Source organism: Mustela nivalis (assembly GCF_964662115.1).
Source record: "Mustela nivalis genome assembly, chromosome: 2".
Lineage (NCBI taxonomy): Eukaryota > Metazoa > Chordata > Mammalia > Carnivora > Mustelidae > Mustela > Mustela nivalis.
In genome coordinates, this window is record NC_139021.1 from 186,307,422 (window position 1) to 186,333,872 (window position 26,451).

The 26,451-nt window shown below is 60.7% G+C and overlaps 3 long non-coding RNA genes across 8 annotated transcripts; 1 reads left to right on the forward strand and 2 right to left on the reverse strand.

Annotated features, from left to right (window-relative positions):
- Positions 1-2,789: 2,789 nt before the first annotated feature.
- Positions 2,790-13,026, reverse strand: LOC309860065. Of its 2 annotated transcripts, XR_014309137.1 has the most exons (3): positions 12,410-13,026; positions 11,473-11,610; positions 2,790-2,933 (listed from the first exon to the last, which is right to left on the reverse strand). It is a non-coding gene; the product is annotated as an uncharacterized lncRNA (long non-coding RNA). The 2 variants fall into 2 exon arrangements; XR_014309136.1 differs by lacking the exon at positions 11,473-11,610.
- A 571-nt stretch (positions 13,027-13,597) lies between these two features.
- Positions 13,598-22,548, forward strand: LOC309860063. 4 transcript variants are annotated; one of them, XR_014309131.1, is made up of 4 exons: positions 13,598-14,027; positions 15,105-15,294; positions 15,923-16,100; positions 19,101-22,548. It is a non-coding gene; the product is annotated as an uncharacterized lncRNA (long non-coding RNA). The 4 variants fall into 4 exon arrangements; XR_014309133.1 differs by lacking the exon at positions 13,598-14,027 and having other exon boundaries at positions 14,318-15,294; positions 19,101-19,583; positions 20,457-22,548; XR_014309132.1 differs by lacking the exon at positions 13,598-14,027 and having other exon boundaries at positions 14,318-15,294.
- A 2,648-nt stretch (positions 22,549-25,196) lies between these two features.
- Positions 25,197-26,445, reverse strand: LOC309860062. Of its 2 annotated transcripts, none has more exons than XR_014309129.1 (2): positions 26,070-26,445; positions 25,197-25,348 (listed from the first exon to the last, which is right to left on the reverse strand). It is a non-coding gene; the product is annotated as an uncharacterized lncRNA (long non-coding RNA). The 2 variants fall into 2 exon arrangements; XR_014309130.1 differs by having other exon boundaries at positions 25,197-25,412.
- Positions 26,446-26,451: the final 6 nt, after the last annotated feature.

Genomic DNA, 26,451 nt, shown 5'->3' on the forward strand with positions numbered 1-26,451 from the left:
CTGGCCGGCCCCACATACCTTCCCCTAGAGAAGGCCGGACGAAGGCCCAGTTGGGGTGACAGGAGACACGTCACACATGTCAGCCGGTCACGCACCGGGAGCAGCTCGGGCCAAAGGTGTCTGTGGGTGCAGGGAGAGGAGCCCAGCCTTGTGCCCGGGTGACTGGGAACCACAGCACAGGGCGCAAAGGCAACCCCTTCAACCAGCCGATGTTTCGAGGGAGAGGTGCTGCCCAGAGTCCCTGGCTGGCCCCCAACTCAGTGACCGGTCCGTGCAGGCTACAGGCCCAGGCCTGGCTGAGACCCTGGAAGCCCAGAGCTCCCCACGGCCCACGGAGACCCTGAGGACCCCCGTGGTACGTCAGTGCTCCTCTGCCTGAGGCTGTCCCCTCCCTCAGACCAGGAGGCCCCAGACCATCCTGCAGACCCCCGTTCTGCCTCCGAGAGGGTCTCCCAGGGGCGGGTCTCTTCCCCTCCCTGCTGGCAGGTGGCCGAGGGGGCACAGGCTCGCGCCCCTTCTGGGAGCATTGTCAGCCTTCAGGGGCAGCGGGAACTTGTTCTCTGAATCTCTGATAAAAGTAACGAGTGGTCCGATTTTCCCAGGGCTTGGCCCCCCAAATCCTAAAGGTAGCCATTGTGTTCAGGGTGGTTAGTGTAGGAGATGCGACAGAGGGTCCTAAGGGCAGCTCCCGTACCTCAAGAGGCTCCCTCAGAGGCCCCAGGTTCAGTCCCTGCCACTCACCTAACACACCACCTTGTTTCCTCACAAGCCCTGGCGGCGCTTGAGGTCCCAAGGGGCCTTGAGAAGGGTGCGTGAGCCGAGAGCCCAGGCCGGACGAGAGCTGCGGCCGCGGAGAAGCACGGGCCGTGGTGACATGTGCCCCGGAGATGGCCGTGGCTGCCCTCCCAACGTGAGCTTGGTCCCTGTGGCACTCATGCCCTGCCCAGAACGGGGGAGTCGTCCCCAGCCTTGAGCTCATACCTGGAGGGAGTGACCCAGAGAAAAGCCCCAGGCCGGTGCCCCACCAGGCCGCGGAGGGGCCGGCGTCTGTGAACAGGGAGGGGCCGGGGGGAGACGGGGCCCTGGGTGCTTTCACAGAGCCGAGTCCGGGGTTCTGTGCAGGCGCGTTCTGGAGGGGGCCTGGCTTATGGCTGCCCCTGCCCCCAGGGCCTGCGAAGGACATTGGTCCGGGGGGACATGAGGGACAGAGCCTCTGCGGGAGCTCAGCCTGCCCTCGGGCGAGACCCGGGGCCTCAGCCCTTAACATCCCGCGCACCAGAGCCGCGGCCCCTTCCCGGCGCAGACACAGACGAGGTTGCAAGCGAGTGACAGGGACCCGTCCTTCCCGGGATCGAGGGAGCTCGTCTCCGGCCTGAGTGCGCCGACCTGATTAGGTGGCTCACATTTCAGCTTGGCGACAAGATTAAAACCCGTCCCGGAGGGGCCGTCAGATGCTGGGCAGGGGAGCACGGCTCCTGCGCGAACTCTCAGAAAGAGGCCACGGAGCGCGTCACGCTGGCCGAGCGCCGCCAACCCTGAGGCGGGGCTGACTCGGGCTTCAGGTTCCTGTCTTCGGGGCAGGGGCGCAGGGAGGCTCCCAGGGAGGCCAGTGGAGGCCAGATGGGCTGTCACTGGCCACGACAGGGCCACGTGAGTGGCCTGAGCCCGTGCCCCACAGAGGGTGGGGCGAGGCTTGCGTGTCTGCCTGCCAGACGGCCGGCCCCAGGCACCTGCCCGAGGGATGCCCCCCAGAACCCCGGGGGCCACGCGCATCGACAGCAGCAGCCTGCCCTTCCCGGAGACACGGCGGGGCCCCGGGACTGTTCGGGCTCAGACCACGCCCAGCACAGCGCCCCAGGACGGCTGGGCACGGAGGCGGCTGGGCCTGCCCCCACGCAGCGCCCCGTGGAGCTTCGGTCTCAGGGGATTTCAGTGTGTGCGCCCGTCCCTGAGGACCCTCGGGGAGCGGAGGGGTCCACACTGGGATTTGAAGTGACATAAGGGAGGTGGGGAGCCCCTCAGCCTCCCCCGCCCCTGGCGTCTGCCAGCTGCTCTTCCGAGCCCTGGTTTCCTTGACTGCAGAATGGGAGGGCGTGAGGCTCCCGGGGCAGGCGCGTGTGAAAGCAGCTCGTAGGAAAACGTGCAGGAGCCGGTCAGCAGGCGTGCAAAACAAGGCCACGGCTACACTGTGGACAGAGGACCTCCGGACAGATGGGGCCCTTCCAGGGGACAGGAAGTGGCCATGTTCTGGACGGAGCAATGGAAAAAAGTCATTCTTCACCGCAGTGTCATGTGTGCAACAAAACCCTCTTGAAAGCACTTCTCGTGTTTCTCCTCCAAGGCTGCAGAGGCGAGCCGAGCCGCGCTGGGTCGTGAGGGCGTCCCCAGGCGTGCTGAGCGCATTTCCCAGGAAGAAGGAAAGCCGCTGCTTCTCACAGGGACATCGGGCTCAGCCCCCGGCTGCTCCATGGCAGAGACTACCCTGGGCAGCTGTCTTGCCTGCTGGGGCTGGTGCACGTCTCAGGGCCCCGGGCCCATGGAATGATCGGGCCACCCCCAGAGCCCTGGTCAGGGCACACAGGGAGCACTCACAGGACTCCAGCCAGGGTTTGCCATGGTCTGGGATCTGGGGAGTCCAGCACCTCCACCTGGGGACGGGGTCTTCTCGTAGGGATAGGGCGGCTGGATTTTCAGAACATCAAGATAGGGCTAAGTGTGCGTGGAGTCTGCTATGACTGAAGCCTGTGCCAGTCTAGACTCTTAATTATACAAGACAGAAAACAACCAAATTAACATCAAGGACATTTATTCATTCACATGGCTTAAGATTCAGGTATGGCTTGATCAAGCATCCCAGGCTGGTTTCTGGCTCCACTCTCTTCTTTGTCGCAGGATGGCTGCAACAGCTCCAGACCATTCCCACAGGGACAAACCTGAGGGAGGAATGACCGTATTTGTTTGGAATTCCCAGCAGAATTCTCATTATTCCTCATTGGCTGTCATGGGGGCACTTGCCCACCTCTGACCAGGAAGAGATGATGCTTTGACGATTGCCATGCCTGGATCACGTGCCCAGCTCAGTGCGGGTGGGAAAGGGGAGAGCAGCAGAACACCAGGCTGGCTGAGCCCAAACAACCACACAGACCCCCGACCCTGCCTCTCCCGGGATGGCGCCTCACAGCAGCACTTTGACTGCCCAGCCCTGCTTTCAGGACACAGCCGGCAGACCAGAATCTGGGCTTTGAGACATGGGTGGGGACTGGGCTTTGTTAGGAGCAGAGCCCGCGGGGAGAGCCGTGACCCCTGCGGCCAGACGACCCCATGCTCTTCCCCTGAGTGTAAGATGCCTGGAGCCGCCTGGTGAGTCCCTGCTCCGGCCCGAGCCACCCACACAACCTGACAGCCAGCACGCAGACCTCAGCCTGGGCCCCAGCATTTCCCAGGGTAACCCCCGCCCCATTCCGTAGTAGTCTCATCACAGTTTCTTCAGGCTGCTGGGACGGATTTGGGAGTTGATCAAATGCCCTGTGGCTTTTGTGGAGAGGATGAGATTTCTCTCCGTTGACCTTTGTCCTGGACCGAGCTTACCCGTTACTTGCTCTTGGATTCCTGGAGCAAACCGTACCTGCACCCGGGAGGGAGGGCCTTTCTCGTCGCTGTGATTCTGATGTGCAAGTGTTCCAGCTTCGACTCTGCATCTGGGTGGCTGATACGTGTTTTGGAATCAGTTTCAATTTCCTGATCGAAGTTATGCTGGTCTCTTCTATTGAGCTAGGAAGCCCCGCGTCTTTACTGGAAAGGTCTGTAGCGTGGGAATTGCTTGTTCTTTACATGTTGGAAGGGATTCCCCGGGCAACCTTTGTTTACAGGTGATTGTTAAATAATGATCTTCAAAAATCTTCCATAGTTATTTAAAAAAAAACTGCCTGTGCAGTTTTCCTCAAGTTTGTTTTAAAAATTTTTAAATTTAAATTCAATTAATTAGCATACAGTGCACTATTGCCTTCAGAGGTAGTTTTCACTCACTGGTCTTATATCCCAGCCCGTGCTCATCACATCACCCAAGAGCCCAAGAACCCAAGAGCACGCGCCCTCCCTGGTGCCCGTCCCCCAGTCACCCCTTCCCCCGGCCCTTCCCCTCCAGCAGCTCAGTCTGCTCCCTGGAGTAAGAGTCTCCTCTCTTTGATTTCCTTTTATTTCATTTTTCCCTCCCTTCCCCTATGATCCCCTGTCTTGTTTCTTAAATTCCACATATGAGCGAGATCATATAATTGTCTTTTTCTGATTGACTTATTTCTCTCAGCAGGATTTTATTTTTTTGGTGGCTGAGTAATATTCTATTACATATACACACCACATCTTCTTTGTCCAGTCATCTGTCGATGGACATCTGGGCTCTTCCCATAGTTTGGCTATTGCTGCTATCAACATTTGGGTGCACGTGCCCCTTTGGAGCACCACATTTGTATCTTCAGGGTAAATACCCAGTAGTGCAATTGCTGGGTCGCTCTATTTTCAACTTTTTGAGGAACCTCCATGCTGTTTTCCAGAGTGGCTGCACCAGCTTGCATTCCCACCAACAGTGTAGGAGGGTTCCCCTTTCTCCGCATCCTTGCCAGCTTCTGTCATTTCCTGACTTGTTGATTTTAGCCATTCTGACTGGTGTGAGGTGGAATCTCATCGTGGTTTTGATTTGTATTTCCCTGATGCCAAGTGATGTGGAGCACTTTCTCATGGGTCTGTTGGCCATCCGGATGTTTTCTTTGCAGAAATGTCTGTTTGTGTCTTCTGCCCATTTCTTTCTTTTTTTTTTTTTTTAATATTTTATTTGTTTATTTGACAGAGAGCTAGAGAGAGAGCACAAGTAAGTAGAGTGGCAGGGAGAGGGGGAGAGAGAGAAGCAGGCTTTCTGCTATTCAGGAGCTTAGCCCCGATGCGGGGCTCCATCCCAGGACCCTGGAATCATGACCTGAGCTGAAGGCAGCCACTTAACCAACTGAGCCACCTGGGCGCCCCTTCTGCCCATTTCTTGATTGGATGATTTGTTCTTTGGGTGTTGAGTGTGCTAAGTTCTTTATAGATTCTGGACACTAGTCCTTTATCTGATATGTCGTTTGCAAATATCTTCTCCCATTCTGTCAGTTGTCTTTCGGTTTTGTTAACTGTTTCCTTTGCTGTGCAAAAGTTTTGATCTTGATGAAATCCCAATAGCTCATTTTTGCCCTTGCTTCCCTTGCCTTTGGCAATGTTCCTAGGAAGATGTTGCTGCAGCTGAGGTCGAAGAGGTTGCTGCCTGTGTTCTCAAGGATTTTGATGGATTCCTTTCTCACATTGAGGTCCTTCATCCATTTTGAGTCTATTTTTGTGTGTGGTGTAAGGAAATGGTCTAGTTTCATTCTTCTGCATGTGGCTGTCCAATTTTCCTAACACTATTTGCTGGAGAGACTCTTTTTTTCCATTGGACATTATTTCCTGCTTTGTCGAAGATTAGTTGACCATAGAGTTGAGGGTCTATTTCTGGGCTCTCTGTTCTGTTCCATTGATCTATGTGTCTGTTTTTGTGCCAGTACCATACTGTCTTGATGATGACAGCTTTGTAATAGAGCTGGAAGTCCGGAATTGTGATGCCACCAACTTTGGCTTTCTTTTTCAATATTCCTTTGGCTATTCGAGGTCTTTTCTGGTTCCATACAAATTTTAGGATTATTTGTTCCAGCTCTGTGAAAAAAGTTGGTATTTTGATAGGGATTGCCTTGAATGTGTAGCTTGCTCTGGGCAGCACAAACGTTTTCACAATATTTGTTCTTCCGATCCTTGAGCATGGAATGTTTTCCATTTCCTGAGTCTTCCTCGATTTCTTTCATGAGTCTGTTATTTTCTCAAGTTTCTTGAGGCCATTTTGTTAACTTATTTTTTATAAAATTATTTTATTGGGATTTTCATATCTTAACTGCGTGTCTTGTGATATGATTCTGCTGATCCGTGTTTCCGTTCTGTTTCTGGATTCCGTTTGACACGGATCTCTCTGTGTTGCCATTTTGTCCGTGGACCAGGAATTGGATATATTGATCAGTTCTGATTGTTTTTCTAACTTTTTAGTTTTTGCTCATAAGATACTCCGTTCCTCCCCCCAAGTTAGTTCTTCAATTAATGTAGTTGAAACCCCCAGATCTTCATTCTTACTCCTAAGGACATCGAAGACCCTTGGTTTACCTCTGAGTAGAGCACTTGTCCGTCCCAGAAGTGTAATAGGTAGTATTTGCAATTCCATGAGGTCCCAACCACTTGGTGAGAGGGGCTCTGCTCTTTGAGGGGTTTGCTTTCATTCCTAGTGGCCGGGGGTCTCCGTGCAAACCAGGAAGGCTGGCCCAGCCCAGCAAGAGGAGGGGCTGTCCGTGTCCCACCTGCAAGCTCTGCCAGCGGCCCCTGTCGCGGAAGCGAGGGGCCGGGGCCGGTGCCCCACACAGCCTGACCTTCTTGGTCAGGGTCCTGAGGTCTCGTCCATGAACACATAAGGAAGATCTAGCACCTACCTGCCAAGAGGTGCGTTCTTTCAACGACACACGGCATTTTGTAAAACAATTACTTCAGCCATTCCCCGAAGCTTTGAATTCCCCTCCTGTGCCGAAAGCGGGCGGAAGCACGCGGTGTCTCTCAGCACAGACACCCACCCTCTGCAGGCGTGGCCCGGGGTTCCCGAGTGTCCGCGCACAGGCTCCCACGGCTGGTCCCGCGGGGTCCGGGGCACGCAGCTGGGGGGGCTGCGGCCGCGGCTCACTTCTGGTGCCCCCCCCTTGTGTGCACCCCTCGGCAGCCCCCCGCTCGCGTCCCCTGGAAGCCCCTCCTCCAGCTCAGACTCCGGTGCTGCCTCAGTTTCCTTCCTGCCCAAAGACTTGTTCTTCCTGATGTTATCGGAAGGGACGCCATTTCACTTCCTCTCCGCAGGACTAGCTTACGGGCTCCGCGATGTGTGCTCTGTGTGTGCGTGTGATGCGCAGCGTGCGTTGCGGGGTGGGTGTGCGGACACACGTGTGCGCACAGGGCTCCATTCCATGTTGCCAATGGCAGGACCGGGGACTGGTTTTCCTCCTTGCCTGCGGGGAGCGGCACCCCCGCCCACAGGGCTGCTGCGTGGAGCCCCCCGGGGGGCCCATGCCTAGGGCTCCTCTGTCCTCCAGCCGCCTTTGTCCCGGGCCCTCGGTCCACGCTCCCGCTCTCCTGGCCCTCAGTCCCCATGGGGAGCCCTGCAGGCTCCCGCTCACCGGGGGGAGGTTCGCTGCCCTCCGGCAGTCCGAGGGGATTCAGAAGGGCAGGGGCTTAGAGGGGCTCTTGGGAAACAGCACAGCTGCCTCAGAAAGTGCCCCCCAGGGCCAAGAGGGCCCCTCAGGTTTCTGGTGGGCATAGGCTGGGGCTTCTGAAAGGGAGGTTGAAGGGTCTGGCGCGTGGGCAGCAGAGGACAGGGGACATCAGTCGACGTCCACCAGCCAGCAGAAACCCCTGCCCAGGCTGCCCAGGCTGCCCAGGTGTGGTGGGTGTCCGTGTTTCTGTCTCAGGGGTGTCTTAGCGGGAAGTTTACGAAGCAGTCCGTGACAAGGGCCGGCAGCCAGATATTTTAAATGAAAACCTTTTTCTAAGGGATTTTGAAGTTAATGAAAAACAGCATAATACTTTCCTTCCAGAAAACGGCTTTTCGTTTTTCCTCACTTCCCTGGACGACACACCTAGGAATAGGAGAAGAGGCAGGACTGGTCGGGCATAACCACCGTCATCATCCGCCTTGGGAAGCAATGTTCTCCCTAAACAGAGGCGCGTCCTGACGCGCGGAGCAGAGAAACCAACCGAGGGCCGGTCCGGAGGCTGCGAGGCTGGGCGACCCTGGGCAGCGCCGCTGCTCTGAATCACCGCCCTCTGGGGAACACAGGAGGACGGCACGGGGACACCTGGTGGTGCTTGGGAGACCAGGCGGAAGGGACCGGGGCGCGAGCCCGCCCCCCGGGGCGTGGGAAGCCGGGCGCTTCTGGCCGCCGCCCTTCCGGGCTGTCTGCACCTATGTTTGCCCACGTGAGGGCCTGCCCGAAGCCACGGGACCTGCCAGGAGAGGGGGACAGGGCTCTAAGACTGGGCTCTTCCTTCCGGCTGGGATCCCCATCTAGTCCGTGCACAGCCCCCAGCTCCAGGTGCCGGCGCCGCTCCTGCTGGGTGGGAAGGGGCCGGGCAGCCAGCGGGGACATCTGTCAGGGTGCCTGTCTGAGACCAGAGGCGCTGCGGGATCTCGTGTGCTTCCAAGGGAGAAAAGCTGCCACACACACATTTACATGCATGTGAATGCATGTGAACACATGTGCCACACACAAGCACGTGTCTGTGTGTATATGTGCAGCGTGGGCTGTGCTCACTCCCAGCAGCACAGGAGCACACGTGTACCGATGTGTACACGAGCATGCACTCTCAGCAGCACACGCGCACACGCAGACACACGTGCACGCGGACGTACACTCACACAGACACACACACTCACGCGGACTGTACACATGTGTGCATGGGTGCCACCCAGTGTGCCGCGCGAACACCCCCACACGCATGTACAACCTGGCAGGCACACGCAGCGGCACATGGGCACACACACACGCATGTACACACGTAGGCGGGCACACACAGTGACCCAGGAACGCGTGTGCACGGTACATGCGTGGGTGGGCACTCAGGCACGCAGCGACGCACGAGCGTGCTCACATGCGCATACACGGCTCTCTTGCTGACCCCCCTGCCCTCCCAAACATCCTGCAGGCTCAGGTCAGGGAGTGCACGGGGTCAGGGGCTTCGGCCAGGCAGGGCTGTGCTTGGAGCTGGGCAAGGGATTCGCCACCCCAGCTCCACGCAGCCCGGCTGACCTGCTCCAGAAGCCCTTTTAGTAACAGATGGCCTGGCCGGCCACCCGATGAACCCGGGCTACGGGGGGCAGCACCGGCCTGGGATACACCTGGTGGTGCCATCAAGTGCTCAGTGCTTGGGTGGGACCCCCAGAGCTGGGAACCAGGGCCACCCTGGGGCAGGGGGGGGTCAGAGAGGGGAAGGGGGCCGTGGTCCCAGGGCGCTTAGGGACACCAAGGGCAGGGAGGGATCCAGGCCCAGCCCCTGGGGCCTCACGGCTCCCCCGGAGGTGAAGGTCAGTCGCACTCTTTGCCAACACTGGAATTCTGACATCAGATTTTCCGTGCTCCGCTTGGGGGGAGGAGCCGGCAGGCGGGAGAGAGCAGCGGGCAGGGTGGGGGTGGCGGAGGGCCTGAGGCTCCCAGGAGGCCAGAGGCGGGAGGGCTCCTGGGCTGGCCTGGCCTGCTTCTGGGCCCCTGCTGCCCACGCCTGCCTCCGGGCTGCCTGGAGCATCCTGGCCGCGGGCCACCCACAAGTTTCTCATCCCGGCTTGAGGTCTTGCTGAGTCACATGGGGGCTGGGTTAGGGACTCTAAAAATAGCTGGCCGCTGGGGCCAGGCTGGGAGTTATTATTAGGCTGGGACAGAGCCCCTCCTGGGGGGAGCTCAGAGCCCCTGGAAAAGCAAGGGACATAGCCGATGGCCAGGCTGCCTGACCCCCCAACTCTGGACCCTCAAGCCCTTCCTGGGCCCAGGGCTTGGATCCCCCCTCCTGCCTTCCTCCACCTGATACCTCCTCCTGGGCACCCCATGGAGGCCCCTGTGGCAGCTCAGGGCCCTCCACAGAGGCCAGAGAGCCCCCGAAGAGCCCGTGGGTGTGGGGTCCCAGTGAAACGTGGTTCCTGGTTGGAAACGGATCCGGGATTTCCGGACTAGTGGGGCCTCTGAAGCCCGGGGTCCTGTGGGATGTCTAGTCCACATCTGGGGGGAGCCGGTCCGCAAAGTGCCCAGAGGTCGTCCTGGTTTCCCGAGGAAAGAAGTCATAGCCCCAGAGCCTGTGGGACCTTGAGCCACCTCGGGGTCCAGGAGTCCCTGAATGCCCAGCCTGTCATCTGCTTCCACGGGAAAAGCCACGGTCAGGCCAGCACCTCTCCGGGGTACCCTGAGCCGTCCAGGTAGTGTCATGGCCCTCGGGACGGCCGTTCTGCTGATGAAGATGCAAGCGGCCGTAGGTGCTGCTCTGGGGGAGCCACACCCCAGCAAAGAGGCCAAGCCTCCCGTGAACCCCTGTGCCCCGCACAGGACACTGACCCCAGGGCGTGCCCGCAGGGTCCTCCGCCCACCCCCATCCTGCTCCCCCCGGCCCAGGGCTTCCGGCTCAGCCAGCACGGTCTCCAGCCTCGGCCTCAGACCCCAGCGTCCTCCAAAGCCAGAGAGCACTTGGAGGAGAGCCTGCCCCCAGTGCTGGACGCCAGCCTCACCGCGGAGCCCCGGTGCCCTTCCCGCTTCTGTGGGGTCGCGTCCTGTGTTAAAGCTGCACCCACAGGGCATCGGGGAGAGAAAGCCCCGGGGCCCCGGATCGAGCTAACTCAGGACTCAGAGAAAGTGAGCCGGACGTCCGGGGCACCCGGGGCAGAGCCACCCACGCCCTCTCTGCACAGAAACAGAGTGGAACACGGGAGGTGGGGGGCCCAGCCCAGGCTCCTCAGGAAGCCCCTAGGGAAACAGGAACTTCCCCAAGGCTCCCTGCACTGGAATGACCCTGGGCTGGGGGGAGGGCAGTGACCCACAAAATACTAAAGAGGACGGCGCCCAAGCCAGGGAGCCGAAGTGGCCGTCAGGCGGTGAATGTCCCAGAGACCCAGAGAGGCGCAGGTTCCGGGGCGCACAGACCGTGTTGTCCTGGTGCCCCCACCCCAGGAGTGGTCGCCTGAGGACGGTGGAACGCCACCAGCTGGAACGCACAGCTAAGGCTGGGACCCGGCCTCTCAGGGTCTCCAGAGGTGAGAACGAGGCCAGCCAGGCCTGGGGGGTTCACGTGCTCACCCCTGACCCCACCTCTCCAGGTGACCCTCCCGGGCCAGAAGTAACCATTTCCATGCTTGCCTCCCAGACCTCTTGGCAAAGATGAGCCTTTTCCTCCTGAAAAATAAGTCGTGGGCTGAAAGGCCGCTAGCCAGGCTCAACCTGTCTGCCTCGGGGGACGCAGAGCCCTCGTGAGGTCTCCATGGCCCCTATCCCGCGCCCCCGCTTCCTGGGGCTGGGCTCGTGGGGAAGAATGCGGCGCCGTGGGGTCAACAGGGACCGCTGTCCAGGGCCCCCTGGCGCGCAGGGCCGGGTGCTGCGGGGAGAAGCGTGCCGACGAGCCGCGGGCCCGGAGGCTGTGGCTGGAGCGCCTGGCTCCCATGGGCGCCGTGCTGCGGACCTGAGCCGCCGGGACACTGGGCGATCCCCAGTGACCGCAGGCCGGCCTGAAGCATCCCACGCCCAGGTGTCTCATGCCCGCCAGCCCCCGTGCAGATGTCTCCTCCGCCTGCCCGCGACGTGTGCACTCAGGGGGCTGATTTCCCAAGAAGCCAAGGAGAAGGCAGGGATTCTGCACCTTCCCAGGTGTCCTGCCCCACGCCCGGAGTCCTGGTCCCTCGCTGCCCTGGCTGGACTCTGGCCTGCCGCTGAGGCCCGGGGAACGGATGCGGCCCCTTCACTGGGGCCCGTGGACTTGGCCATGGGGAAGGTGACCCTGAAAGAGAGGCCACCCCACGTGAGTGGCCCGGCACAGGATGGAGTAAAGCCGGCTTCCCCGGTGTGGGACGGCCTCCTCATGCCAGAGCCCAGGTCGGGACATTGCCTGCCTAGGCCCACGCTGCAGGGGACCCAGGGGTGCACCGGTGAGCTGGCCCTGGCCCGGAGGAAGTGTAGGTGGGAGTCAGGAGCGAGGAGGGCTTGGGTGGGTACGTGGGGCAGGGGCGACAGACCTCCTTACCTACACCGTCCTACTGAGAAAATAAAACTCCATATTTATCTTTTTGCTCACGGTAAAGGCCAACCTTTAAGAGGCGACATCTGATTTGAGGTAATGACAGACAAAGGGGCATTTATGCAGCCCAGGCTGTGTCTCACCTCCACATGCCCCAGGCCGGTGACAGCCTTGGAGGCAAGGATGGCGGGGCTAGCGCCCGGGGCTCGTCCACGTGCCCTCTGCGCCGTGGCACGATCAGCAACGCCCACCCACCGGCTGGGCCCTGGGTCCGGGCCTCTCTACCCTGCTTGCCAGACCTGGGGCCAGCTGAGCACAGGCGCCATGGGCCTCCAGGGAAGACAGAGAGTGGGTGGCTGGGCTGCCCTGGCATCGGGCGTCCCCCAGAACTGTGGGGAGGGGGCCTGGCCCAGAGGCCTGCAGAGCCGGAAGGACACAGACAAGATAATGCCTCTCCCTGGGGGTCGCAGGCTGAGCTTCCTGCCCCTTCTCGCTCATCCTGCCCTTCCCCCTCCCCCACCCTTCCCCCTTTCCAAGCCTGGGACCCTCCCTTCCCTCCTACCCTTAGAGGAACCAGCCGGCTGCTGGGGGTGGGTGCTGGGACTCCCCGGGAGATGGACCAGCGGGCTGCCCACCGACCAGTGAGTGCCGTGTGGGTCTCTCCAGGACAGGGCCCAAGTGCAGGAGCAGACAGCGTCCAGGCCCCTGTGGGCACTCTGGGTGGGACAAAGGGCTGCTTGAGCAAAGAGCCTGCTCCCCCGGAAAGTCGAAGAGCCAACGTGTGGGTGACCCGCCTTCGGGGCCTGGACGCGCTCTGTGCCGGCGCTGGGGACGGGCAGGCGGGCAGCAGCGGGTGGGCCCTCCAGAGGGGCCCTGGCTCCTCGTCCCTGGAACTGGAAGGAACCTCCGTCATTACTGCGGCCCTGTTGTCAAGGTGGTGTTTCAGCCCCGGGGCGTTGGCTCCCCGTCTGCTCCTGAATCTGGTCGGAGACGTCCGGGCGCCTTGGGCAACCGAGGCGGGCTGGAGGGTCTCCTAGGCCGAGGAGACCGTGGCCTGGGCCCTGGAGGCAGTCGTGGGGGAAGCTGGGGGCCCACTGCAGGGCTGACTGTGGGCTGTGGGAGGGGCGGGGCGGGGCATCCTCTGCTCCTCGTCCTGGGCTACGGTGGGGCCCTGCTCGCCAAGCCCGCCTCGGCCTTTGCCCAGCACCCCCGCCCGGATGAATCACCGAACTCGGCATTTACACGGCCCGCCAGACCGCGAGACCGGGCTGCCTGCCCAAGGCCAGGACGTGCCGTGCCCAGAGCTGGGGTCTGGCCGGCGGAGGATCCTGCGGCTGGGCCCGGCTCCGCTCCATCACCCCAGGAAATGGAAATGTCCCTAAAATGTTCGCTTTACAGCTGCTTTTACTTTTTTGTTCGTGCTTAAAATAGCCTGGAGCAAGGCCTCTCCGGCTGGCCGTTGCCGAGGTTAGAGACGCTTGGCTGGGGCACCGGAGGCCGGCGCGAGGCCAGGCTCAGCCGGAAAGCGCTTCTCCTCTTTCTGTGACTTGGGGCTGCCGTGCTCGCCTTCTGAAAGTCAGGTGACTAACGGGCTCGATCATGAAGTTGCGCTGCTGTCACGGTCTGGAGGGCCGTGTGTGAGCCGGGCCCGTTCCCCTCACTACCTGCACACCAGTTAACCCAGACTGGGGGCTGAACCCACAAACCCCAGGGTCCCGGGCCAGGAACTGGCTGTGGGCCTTCCCGGCTTGCTGCTGTCCCCACACAGCCCCCGGGGCCCAGCCTCCCGCTGCGCCTCCCTCCACCGGTGGGGAGACTGAGGCTGGGAAGTACGGTGGTTTGCCCGAGGTCACTCTGGAGCTGAGGGTGACATCCGGAGAGCCCCGTGCTCCCCCCATCAGGCCCAGACTGCCGCGCTTGTGAACCGCCTCTCCGGCGGGCTGCCACGTCTCAAGTCACGCCCAAAAGGGGAGAGCCAGGCTGCCTCCAGCGTCCTCTGTGTCCCCTGCCACCCTCAGGGCCCACTTTTCCCGAGGCCGGTGTCCGGGGCCAGAGCGGCCTTCCTGTCTGCCCGAACGTGGACAAGACCGCGTGTGGGCCTTGGGGTGGTGCCCCTGAGGCTGCTCGAAACTGGCCAGTACGGGAAGGTGCAGGCAACAGGCTGCCTCCCGGGGCCTGCGGTGAGCACGAGCCCCTGACCGTGCTGGTCCGCGCAGTGCCTGGACGGACGGCACCAGGGAGGCCCCGGGCTGTGGGGAAGCGGTGACGCCCAGAGCCTGTTTAGAGCGGGTGGGCTCAGTCCGAGCGCACTCTCGCCGTCTAAGGGCGGGGGCGGGACGGGGGTCACCCACGAGGGTCTGCGCACACCTGCCCGGAGGCTCCCGTGACACCGGCCCTACGTGGCTGAGACTCTCACCGGGGGGGGGGGGGGCTGGCTGTCTGCAGGCCGGTGACTCACCAGGCCCTGGGGTCCCGGCCCGACCTCCCTCCCTCCTTGTCCTCCTCCTGCCCTGGGGCCCACCACCCGAGGATGAGGGCTGGAGGCAAGAGTCCGTGGTCTGTGCCAGAACAGGCCTCAGCCCTCCCCAGTCCACTTCCTCTTCCTCCCTCCCCACTCTGCGGCTCCGGGGCTGACCGCAGCCAGGCCCTTACCAGCTCATCTGCGGAGCCTGGTCCCTGAGCCGCAGGCACAGCCAGACGCCGGCCCCTGGAGCCCATCCTGCACTATCTGCTCTGGCCCAGGCCGCCCTCCCTGGCTCTTGCGAACACAGCTGGCTGCGGGAACCCGCAGCCCCAGGACCCCACGGGGGAGCTGAGCCTGGGCCTGCCAGGAAGGAGAGAAAGGCCATCGCAGGAGCTCGGGCAGCCCCTCCTGTGACTCAGGGGAGCCCAGGCTGATGGGGCCTGGGGCTGCCAAGCGGGACTCCAAGAACCAGGCTGTCGGAGCATCACCAGGGAGCTCCATGGAGAGGGCAGTGCCAGGCAAACCCGGATCACAGCAGGAGGGGGTGGCCCCCAGTTAGGAGGAGCGGGACCCCGGCAGAAGCAGCCTGGCCTGGGAGCGGGTTTCCCCCCGGAGAGCTGGAAAGTGGAGGAAAGGTTCTGTGCTCCTGCCTGAGCCAGGGCAGCTTAGGGCTGGGGGCTTCTGTGAGGAGCCGAGCAAGGCTCTGCCAAAGCCAGGCCATCCCATACCCCACGTCCTGAGCACTCCCCTAGGTCAATTCTAGGGCAACGTCCCAACTCTCTTTGGTCGGCAGGGGATGAGCACTGACACTGGTGTAGAGGAACTTCGTCATTGCTGTGGGCTGAGAGCAGGAGTCGCTCCGCTGATTCTACAAGAAAAGCCGCCACGTGGGGGCTGCTGACCCCAGTGACCCCTGGGGGGGCGGGGAGGGCCTCCCCAGCAAGGGTGCAGCCTGGCCACCTGCCCACCCCCCACAGAGCCAGGTGAGCTCAGGGCCCACCTCTCCCTGTGCACGTGTGCAGTGAGCCTGAGGAAGGTGAGCGGGAGTCCCTGCCCTGCCCAGTCTTAGGAAAACAACTTGAGGATCTCAGGCTGGGAACGCTGCTGGCTCCCACCCTGGTTCCCGCTCCCCCCTCTGCTCTGGCCCAGAGGCTGAGCCCAGGCTTGCCTACGGGCGTCTGCTTGGGTGCGGGCAGGGAGGTCCAGGGAGAGGATGGCGGGGCGTGTCTTCCCAACCTTCTTGCCCTGGACGGGGCGACCCTGGCCCGCACAGCCATCCCCGCACTCTGGCCATGTTGCATGTCTGGGAGGAGCCCAGGGGACCCTGAAGGACGGAGCACAGACAGGCAAGCGCCCAGGTCCGTGTCCCCCCAGCTCCCCAGGTGGGCAGGACAGTAGAGCCCCGTGTGTCTGTGGTCCTGCGACGCCCCCTTCCCCGGAAGCCCCTGGGCGGGATGTGCCCTCTCCGAGAAAGCAGGGAACTGTCGTGGGACCCGCTGTGTGCGCTTGGCGACTTGGGGGAGGAACGTGGGGGAGAGGGTCTTGCTGAAGCCACAGCGGTTTCCATGGCCTGGGACCATGCTCCTCTCTGAGCCGTGTGTGCTTCTGCAGGGTCCGTCTCTGCACGCGGTGGAGACCCCACAACGGCCCACTCCAGCCTCGCCATTGGCTTCCCAGTCGGCCCCGGCCGTGTGTCCGTCATCTGCCACCCGGGGTGGCCCCTCCCGAGTCCTCACTGAGGCCCTGCTGGAGTGTCCAGGTGGAGGAAGAGGGGGCACAGGGGGCCCAGGTAGGGGGGCAGGGGCAGCGGGCCCTCTCCGGGGTGGGTCTGGCATTGCAGCCCCGAGAGGGACTGCAGAGAGAGGTCAGTCCGTGCTGGGGGCCAGGGTGCAGGGGCTACCGTGCTTCTAACTTCCTGAAATTCCAGGCTCTCCCGTCTGATTTGTTTCTTGCGCTTTGGCTGGGAGAGGGCAAATCTGCAGTTTCTAAGCTCTGAGTTCCGACTGAACCTGTTGATTAAGGCAACCGTTGCACGAATCGGTCCAGAGTCACTTCAAGGTCGAAGGGTCAGGTGCCGGCGGCTGAGCAGGCAGGGGAACCGCTGGCCATTCCGCAGCTGGATTTCGGGCCGGTGCCACCGTCGGAAGGAACCGCGACTGCGACCGTGAGCACGGGCAGAGCCGGGAGGCCCTTCCTCTCGTGGGTGCTTGAAATGGTTCACCCTTCAACATACTTCATCAAGGGGCGCCTGGCTGGCTCGGTCAGTCAAGCGTCTGCCCTCAGCTCAGGTCTCGGTCTCAGGGTCTTGGGGTCGAGCCCTGCATCGGGCTCCCTGTGCGGCGGTGAATCTGCTTCCCTCTCTCCCTCTGCTGCTCCCCCTGCTTGTGCTCCCTCTCTGTCTCTCTCTACTAAATAAATACAATCTTTTTAAAAAAAGGTACATCATTTTAAAAATCATGATTGGATACATCTTAAATATTTTATTTGACTCTTATTTCAAAAGACAAATAGTTTAAATCTATTTGTGGTTTGAAAAAAAATCTGTCCTATATTTTTGATTTTCAGGTGCATCTTAGCTTTAAATAGCATTCAGATCTTAATATCAAGCCTGTTAATGTGACTGCCTGCTTGAAAAACGGAGAGCATGTCTAGAGCATTCTGATAGAGAGAAAACCAGAAGGGGTAGTTTTCAGAATGCAATTGTTGAATGCAATTCAGATTAAGTTGCGTTTCTGCGTACAAAGTGCTAGTTTGGTATGTGTGGAAGGACACAGTCATTGGTCCTAATGATAGGACACGAGACTAAAATTCCCAGAAATATACTTGAGAGATATATATGACATGTTCTCAGAAAAGGAAATTGCACTGAAGGGCACATAAGAATCTCTGCATTCGTAGACAGGCTTGTTTCGAGACGGATCTATCTTACTGAGCCAGCAGTAATTCCTCCCGACGAAGGAATGGATCACACACTCTCCGAGTTCTCCTGGTATTACCACTGACAGAGTTCTGCTTAACCGAGGAGGCAAGAGAAACATACACAGCCACAGCTGGAAAATGACACACTGGGTTGTTCGTCGTTCACCTGAGACTCGAATTACCCTTGGTCACACACAGTGGAGCACAGCGGCTCGCGGAAGCCCGTGAGGCGGCGGTTCCGGCTGTGGTGATGGTGATCACGCCGAGCCATTACTGTTCTCACGCGCGAACCTGTTCCATAAGGTATTGCTGGCTAGAAATAAGTAAACATTGTAAAGAAAGAGATTTGAAAGCACCGTGTGTGTGTAGTAAGGGTGAGGCCTGGCGTCCCGGTTTGCCCCGAAGGGCGGCCCGGACCAGGATGCAGTCAGGCTGCCTCCAGCCGCTCGCAGACAGGGTTTGAGGAGCAAACCCCTCGCCCTCCCGTGTACGAGAAACGATTTCAGAGGCTGTAGGGAGCAGCATTTCCTTTTCTCTTTTTTAAACTCAGAAAGACTCGCTCGAAAATACGGTCGGAGGGGCTTTAGCCTGAACACGGGGCGCCCCCTTGTTCGGCAAGACGGGACGCGCTCCGTTCGCGGACGGGCTGTTTCAAGGCCAACAGCGTTCCCCTCTTTGACTTGACCTTTGGGGCTCTGCCTGCACGTTGCCGGCAATGGCTGCTGGTGTCAAGTCTCATCGGCTCCCCGAGTCGGCGCAGGACTCCTGCCTCCCATCACGGACGGACCCTGTCGCCGTGCCGCCCCAAGGAACCTGCGGCTTCCATGTGGCCCTGAACCCCTCCAGGCTCCGATTTCCAACCCTGCAGGAAGGAAGGCCCACCAAGCCGCCTGCTGCCCCTGTGGCCCCATGCCGCCCCGGCTAGCCGGCCAGCCCAGCCTCGCCTCTCCCGCGGCCTCCTACCACACTCACTCCCAAGACCAGGTCCGCGAGGGACGGATCCAGGAGGCGTCCTAGCCTCGGCGCCTGCTTCCCGTTCACCCCAAGCTGTAGCAGGAGCTGCTCTCACCGCGAGGAGAACCTGCATCAGAGCCCGTGTCAGACGCTCTCGTCCTGTGCTCTGCGCGTGGCCCCTGGAGCCCTCAGCCGTCGGAGGCCACGAAGCAGCACACACCGCAGCTTCTGCCACTTCCCTGCAAGGCAGAGGAACGACACTGCTGGTGGGACGCGGCCGAAGAGGGGCCACCAAAGCCACCGTGGTTGTCGGCAAGCACCCATCCCTGGAAAACCAGCTTTAGCAGAAATGTGCTGTGTGTGCCTTCGTGGGGCTTGGCTGAGGGGCCACTGCTCTCAAGGACATTAAGTCCTTAACGACATTAAGTTGTTATCTCGACTTAGTGAGACCTCTCCTTCCTGGGCTCGCTCTCCTGTCTGGCCGTCTGCTCCCGGCGGCTCACGTCCGGAGGGCGCCGGCGCACGCGGCAGCGGGGACCTGCTCTGCGCGCGGCTCCGAGCGAAGGGGAAAGAGACACGCGCCCAAGATGCTGCGATCCAGGGTTTCAGCACGCGGGGGGCGGTTCTGTAGAATATTGCTGGGGTGCCTTTGGTCTTCTGAAGACTCAAACAACGGACGGTAGACGCGAATCTTTACAAAGCTGATTTCATAAATACGAAATGACAAAGCAGAGGTTACAGCTGAGCTGTGAGCCGCTGCCAACCCCCGTGATGCTGATTACCCGAATGTGTGTCCGCAGGAGGAACCCAAGGGCCACCAGCTTTACCCTCAGGGCGAACCGACGCCCTTTTGGAAGCCCTGACCACTTCAAAACTCAGAGACGGACTCTGTCTAATTTTCCTGACTTTGTTTTAGGTACTGCTGAGGGTTCTTGGTGATTCTGGAAACTACTTGTCCTTTCCGCACAAAGGGCGAGCTGCTGGCTGGGGACGTGTCCCTCAGAGGGTCTACCGCAGGCAGGCCCCAGACCATCTGGTGGCCACTTGCTTGTCCTGATCCCAGGACATGGCAGCATTTTCTGCCTGTGTCATTTTATGCAGATAACTTGGCCTTGTCAATGCCCTGTTTCTGCCGACGGAGAGGAGCTAAGAGCCCTCCCAGAGGGGCAGGCCTTGCACACTCACACACGCATCTCCCCGCAGGCCCAACAGAGACCAACCACCACTCTTTAATTTCCTCCAGAGTGCAGCGGCTCGCTCCCCGGCAGGGCCCCAAGGACAGGTGAGGATTGCCCAGCGCTTCCGGAGACAGTGACCGCGGGGTCCAGACTGCGAGGCCAGCCAGGACGGCTCAACTGGCGGGAACGGCGATGGAGCCCATGGATGGGGGACATCGAAGGTCTGTGGAGTGGAACGGGCGTCCCGCCGCATCCTGGCCGCAGATTCGGGCTTTCTCTCCCAGAGCTAGGCATCCTCGCGGTCAAGGACAGGGTATGGTGCCGTGGCCGTGTGCCCCGTCCTCCCGACCAGGGACCCCCCTCCGCGGAGGGCTACGCCTCATCCGGTGGAGCAGGGGGCCGGGACGTGAGCCACACGCAGCCAGCGCCCACTCTGTGCCTGGGAGACGACGCCCGATGCTCTCTGGAGCAGGGGTTCTGCTCCCGGCGCCCAGGCCTCTTCCCAACAGGCGCCCTCCAAGCCCCTCCCCAGCTCCTTCCCCGGGGGGGTTAGGACGGAGAGCCTGTGGCAGGCCGCGAATGGCTCCAGGACCTGGGTGCAGACAGCCCTGAGGTCCCGAGGAACAGGACGTGCGTCCTGCGTCACTCTTCGGTTCTGGGATGCATGAGGCTCACAGCGCCTCCTCTAAGGGATAAACCGTGGGGACTCTAATGGGGTCCGTTTTCTCATGTGTGGTTCCAATTAAAGCTCCACCATCTCTTATCTGAAACTCTTGGGACCAGATATAATTTAGAATTCAGAACGCCCCCCTGGATTTATAGGACGATGGTAGACTGCACGCCGGTGTAGGATGGGCCGCAGACGGTAGGTCCCGGGAGAGGGTCCTGTATCCACACATCGCCATGTTTCAGAAACAACATGCAAGGATGTTCACAATAAGCTCCCAAGGCCCCTAATTTGTCTTCTGTTAGTTCAGGGTATGCCGACAAACGCGTTTAAAACCCACTCTGATTTTAGAGGATTTGGGTTTATGTCATCACACAGGAGAAATAGACGTCCGTAAACATAACCACTTGTTCGTTTCCTTTCCCAGGCACGGAAGGTCAGCCTTGAGGTGCCACTTTTGTCCAGTGAAATCCATCTGTGTTGAATGGGCCGCTCCATGGGTTCTGACGACTGTAGGCGCCGTAGAACCCACCTGCCCTCCCGCACTGGTCCTCCCCTGCCGGCGGGGGGGTGGGGGGCGGTGGCTGCCCCTGTCCCTGTGGGGCACTGTTGCTGTTCCTCGCACGTCGAAGGCATGGAATCGCGTGGTACCTGCTCTTTGCGTCTGGCTTTCGTTCACCGTGGAGTTTCTGAGACTGGGCCCGGCTGTTGGCCCTGCCGTGTGGTACCCTCGTGGGCTCTCTGTCCTCATGACGGACGTCGGCGTCAAGAGAGTGTGACTTTAAAAGTTTGATAAACTGCAACTTAATCTCCTCCCTTTTTTCACTGTAGGTAGTGGTTTTGGGGTCGTCCTCTCTGAGAAGTCTGTTCTTGCTCCAAGGTCTCAAAAACAGTCTCCCGTGTTTCTGTAAATATTATAGCTTTCGCTTTTGGCTGTGGGTTTGTGAGCCATTTTTAGTTAACTTAGGTGCTGTGTGTGTGTGTGTGTGTGTGTCAGGGTCAGTCAGGGTTGGCTTCGCGCTGCACGGAAATCCCGTGGCTCCCAGCACTGGTCGTTGAAAAGACGATTCTCTCCCCCGAAATGCCGTCTTTGTCTAAACCACTGGACCACACCAGTGCGGGTCTGCTTTTGGGTTCTCCCTTCTCTTCCCCAGCCAGCATGCCCACCCGTAGGCCCATAAAGCACTATCTCAATGATGATGGCTCTCTAAGCCTGCAAATCAGGCAGTGTGAGGACCCCAGCTTTGTTCTTCTTCTTCGAAACTCTTTTGGTGGTTCTAGGTATTTTGCACTTCCATATATATTTCAGAATCAACCTGTGGTTTCTAAAACAAAAAAGCCAAAGCCAGCTGAGAGCATTAAAGCTCCACGGAGGAGAAGACATCCTCACACCACTGAGTCTCTCAACCCAGCAAGGCGGCGGGGCGCCCAGTTTCCACCACCCCCTCCAGCTTCAGGCCTCTGCGTTCTGTGGCTTCTCTCAGAGGACTTCTCGTGCTGTTACACTTATGCATAAACACTTTACCTTCCAAGCCGTTTAAATGGAAATGATCTAAAGTTTTCTTTTCTAGTGCTCGTTTCTAATATCCAGCAACGCAACTGATTTCTGAATATTGACCCGTGTGCCATGACCTCAGTCAATTCATTTATCTGGAAGTGTTTTTTGTGGATTTGTTAGGATTTTCCATGTCAGTGATCGTGTTGCCTGAAACCAACAGGAGTTTCCCATCATGCTTTCCGATCTGTGTGCATTTTCTTTCTTCTTATTCTCTCGCGCAGACCGACCTTTCCTTAACGTCGAGTAGCAGGACTGAGGGAGACAGCCCTGCCTCGCCCACAGCTCAGGTGGCGATAGCGGCGTTTGTCCGCACCCCGTGGTGCTCGCGCACATTTCTCACGGCTGCGCCTCAGGAGGTTCAGGAGGGCCTCTCGATCTTCCGTTTGCCGAGAGGTTTTCATCACAAATAGATGCCAGACTTCTGTCGAGGGCTTCTTCTGAGCTCACTGACCCGACGGGCAGGAAGGGAAACAACCCGGCCTCGCGGCGCGATGTGTCGTCCAGCATGGGCCGCTCCCGGATGGAAAGCCTCCAGGGAGATCCCTCCGTGGCGCCCCAAAGCACGGGACAGAGCTGGGCTCGAACCAGAGGAGCCGGGACTGCGTGTATGGCCCGCGCTGGGCAAGGAGCGCGGCGTGTGCGGTACTCGCCGGTGGTCCTGTCACAAGAGCCACAGCGCTGGGAGCGTTCGCATGAGATGAGGGGCCGCTGCTCCTCCTGGGCGGACGGAGCCGGTCGACAGACCTCGGTTATCGGGGATGAGTGCGTGCCTGTCGTAAGGGCACTGTCAGCGGGCACCGTGTCGCCTCGACGCAGGGCCCACGTGTGTTTCCCGCCGGCATTCCGCAGGATCTCAGCTCCCTGGGCAGCTACCAGTCTTCGCTGGCGTGAAGCGCCGCACGGGGAAGGCACCGACAAAGACTCCCCGAACGGGTAAGTGAAGGAGCAAAGGGACGAGGGTAAGGCCACACCTGCTGTCGAGGACCCGCCGGCCCGGCATCCGGGCTGGGTCCCTGCTGCCTGTGGGGAGTTGGCCCGCTTTCTGCTCCCGAAGCTTGGTTTTCTTACCCCCCAAAGGCAGATACAAACCTCGCATGGCGGGCACCTGGGTGGCTCAGTGGGTTAAAGCTTCTGCCTTCGGCTCAGGTCATGATCCCAGGCTCCTGGGATCGAGTCCCACATTGGGCTCTCTGCTCAGCAGAGAGCCTGCTTCCTCCTCTCTCTCTCTCTCTGCCTGCCTCTCTGCCTGCTTGTGAGCTCTCTCTGTCAAATGAATAAGTAAAATCTTAAAAAAATACTAACAAACCTCGTATGGCTGCTTCGGAGGACTAGGAGTAAGAACTGTGAAGCACCCACACAGCCGGGGTGCCTGCAAGGTGCCGGCTGCTCCCGGAGAGTGACAGAGGAATCCAAGTGACTCAGAAGCACAGATGCCTCCCTTTCCCAGGTGACTGTGAGGTCACTAATGGCAAACACGCTTCTGGCTAAAGCAACCCAGTCTGGCCCGTCACTGAGGACAGAGCCCTGGATTCCTCCACGGGGGGTCTGGCCAGGATCTACGCAGAAAAGCACCTAGAGTGGGACCTTGGACACCGTGTGCTGTAACAACGGACCAAGGGTGACCCCCCAGCAGGGGTGTGGGAAGTAGATGAGCACATGACTGAAACACACTTTGTACCACAGAGTGCTGTCCTCGCCACCTGTGGGGCGACGGGGGGCTTTGAAGCTTGTGCGTAAGGAACCCCAGCCGTGAACCTCTGGAGCATTGGATGAGACGAACCCATGAATAAATCGGTCACTATCTTAAACTAAGTCATGATATGAGATTAGGGACTACTGTACTGTCCTTTCCTGGACAGCTGACAGTACATTATTGTTTAACTAGAGTCTTGGCCAAACTGTCTGGGAGCCCCGCGAGCACCTGGCCAGGCAGGCTGGGCTGGAGCACGCGGTCTTCTGCGGAAGAACCAACGTCAGGCTCTCGCGGCCTCCCCCTCCCCCCTGCCCTGCTCACTGGGGGGCAGATCCAGACCCCGATGCCGGGGGGGCCAGGTCTCTCCTGAGGCTGGATAAGTGGGCTTTGCATAACGTATAATAAGTTGCAAAACTTAAAACATGGTATTACTCTCTCAGCAAAGGAAACATCCAGAGATGGGACAGAGTTCCAAAGGCAAAACAGGACATGCTGGCAAAAGGAAGCCTCCCTTTACCCACGGTTTTATGAACGTGGCTCTTAACTTACGTGAGATTAGGGTTCAATACCTCTCTGAGAGCCAGACGGCCCTGGATCCAGGCACGGGCATGGTTCCGACACGGCGCTGACTCACGCGGCGCACACTTGTTACTTCTCCGTTGCTGGCTGCACCTGGGTGGCAGGGAGGCGGGGGTGGGGGGGACGGTCCCTAGGCAGAGGGGAAAGCTGGTGTGATGGCATGCGCGGTGTTGGGTGGGTGGGTCGGGGTGGAGGGGGCGGTCTGTAGGAGGAAGGAGCATCTGAGAGGTCGGGTGGGCCAGCATAAGCCAGTGGAGTTGTCGCTGGGGCACAGAGTCAAACGCAGCTGCCAAGAGCCGCACGCAGAGTGACTGGACACTTTGGAGTGTGAGCCTCCAAAGGAAGGAGTGATTCTGGAATCTGCTGGGTCTGCTGGCCTCGAGACAGCCCTTCCCAGCACAGCAGCAGGCACCTGGAGAAAGTCTGAGGAGACTGGTATGCAGCGTGCGCGGGAGGAGGAGGAGCTAGGACCACAGCTGAGGAGGTCGGGACCCAGCGAAAGAGGCTGGGGGACAGGCAGCCAGGGGGCACCAACACGGCCAATGTCACGGTCACCAGGGCAGAACCTGTTTCTGGGGTAAGTCAGGTGGGTGGAAGCCAGGGGTGGGGACTGGCTGCTGAATTAGGAACCAGTGCTAACCGTGCCGATGGCCCCGTTGGGGTGTGGCACAAGCAGCCTTCGATAGCCTGGAAGGGTGGTCCATTGGCGCTTGGTCACCAATGACCGTTTGCTGCACAGTGTGTGTTCCTGCTGGGCAGGCTGGTCACTTGTAGAAGGTTTGCAGTAAATGGAGCAGAGATGGGACAGCAAGGAGGGGCCTAGGACAAAGGGGGACTTCGTAGGGTCTGAGACGCAGCAGCATGATTGCAGGGGAGGGCAGGACAGAGCAGGGGCGGGGCGGAGGGAGGCGGAGGCGGGTGGGGCTCAAACTCTTCTTCGGGAAGGTGAAGCGCAAGCCTGTCCAGATGCGAAGGGCTGCCGGTGGCCTGGAGATGGCGGGAGGGGTCCCACAGGGCATCCAGGAGGGTGGGCACTGGGCGAGGACGGGGTGCGGGGCTGGGTGCTCTCTAATTCAGGCAGTCGCCGGGGAAGCAGGCTCCTGCGCGTTCAGCTCAGCCCCTCGGCCAGGCGGTGCAGCCCTGTGAGACGAGACACAGGACGAGGCAGGAGGCGACCGGCTTCTTAGGAAGCGGCCCCAGACCTCGGACGTCGGGGACGCGTCTCCATTTGCTCTCTATGGCCCGTGTCCTTAGCAGAGGTGGGTTCCGCAGGAAGGTGAGCAGGAGATGCCCTACTGGTAGGGTTGGGCTGTTACCACAGAATGACACACAGTAGGTGCCTTTAATCAGCGGAAATTTATTTCTCGCCGCCTGGACGCCCCACGTCTGAGATCACGTTCCCACAGGGTCTGGTTTCTGGTGAAAGTTCTCTCTTCCTGGCTTGTCCAGGGCTCCCTTCTGTCCACTCGCATGGCCTCTTCTTTGATTTCTGTTGGGATTGGGAGGGTGTGGGCAGCATGTGCTCCGGGGCTCTTCTTGCAAGGACACTGAGTCTTGGGAAAGAGACACCTTTATGGCCTCCGTCAACCCCAACTACCCTGTAGACGCCGTCCCCACGTGGGAGGCTGCAGCTTCCCCTCAGCGTCCCGCCGGCCGCGGGCACGAACCGGCCCGCCGGCCACCCCCACGGAGCGAACGTGGGTTTCTAAGTCAGATGCGTCTGCTGCAGGGCCCTGGGCGGTCGCAGCAGCAGAATCCCGCAGCTACCTGCAGACCGGACGCCCTCCGGAGGGCCCAGCTGCCGGCCGCCCCCAGCGACCCGCAGGGTCAGGGGCGCGCAGGCCAGCCGGGCGGCCACCCCGTCCCAGCCAGCGCCAGCCGCTCCCCGGGGCCCGGTCTGGGCAGGGGCCGGTCTGGGCAGGGGCCGGTCTGGGCAGGGCCATGCTGCGCGCCCAGGCACGTGGACAGCCTCTGCCCGAAACGCCTCCCTGGTGACACCCGAGAACTGGAGACCCGCCCGGGACCCGCCGGGACCCCGAGCCCCGAACCCCGCGCGACCCCCGTCCCGACCACGCCCCCTCCCCGAGAGCCCGGTCTCCAGCCCGCGCCCCCGCCCCGAGGACCCCCTCTCAGGGTCCGGGGCCCGAGACCCCCGCCCGCCTCCCTCCTGCGCCGCTCGCTGTCCCGCTCCGCGCCCCTCTGAAGCCCACCTTGGGCGGGGGCCCACGCTCGTGGCTCAGGCGCGGGCGACACGACCACCCCCCCACACCCCTCTGCTCCCGCATCGCAGACTGCGGATCCGCGCGCGGCCCCTTTAAGAAGCACGGCGGCGGCCGGACCGTGACGTCACAGGAGTGCGGGGGGCGGAGACAGTGCGCGGCCTCAGCGCGGGGCGGGGCGGGGAGGGGCGGGGCGAGGGACGGGAGGGCGGCCGAGGAGGAGCCCGGGCCGACGCAGGAGAGCCCCGCGCAGGTCCTGCCCCCGCCCTCGGCCTCTCTGCGGTCCCGGACCCACTCCCAGTGGCCCCGCCCCTTCCGTCCCCGCCCCGTCCCAGGCCCCGCCTTCTCCAGCCGCCCCGCCCCTGCCGGTCCC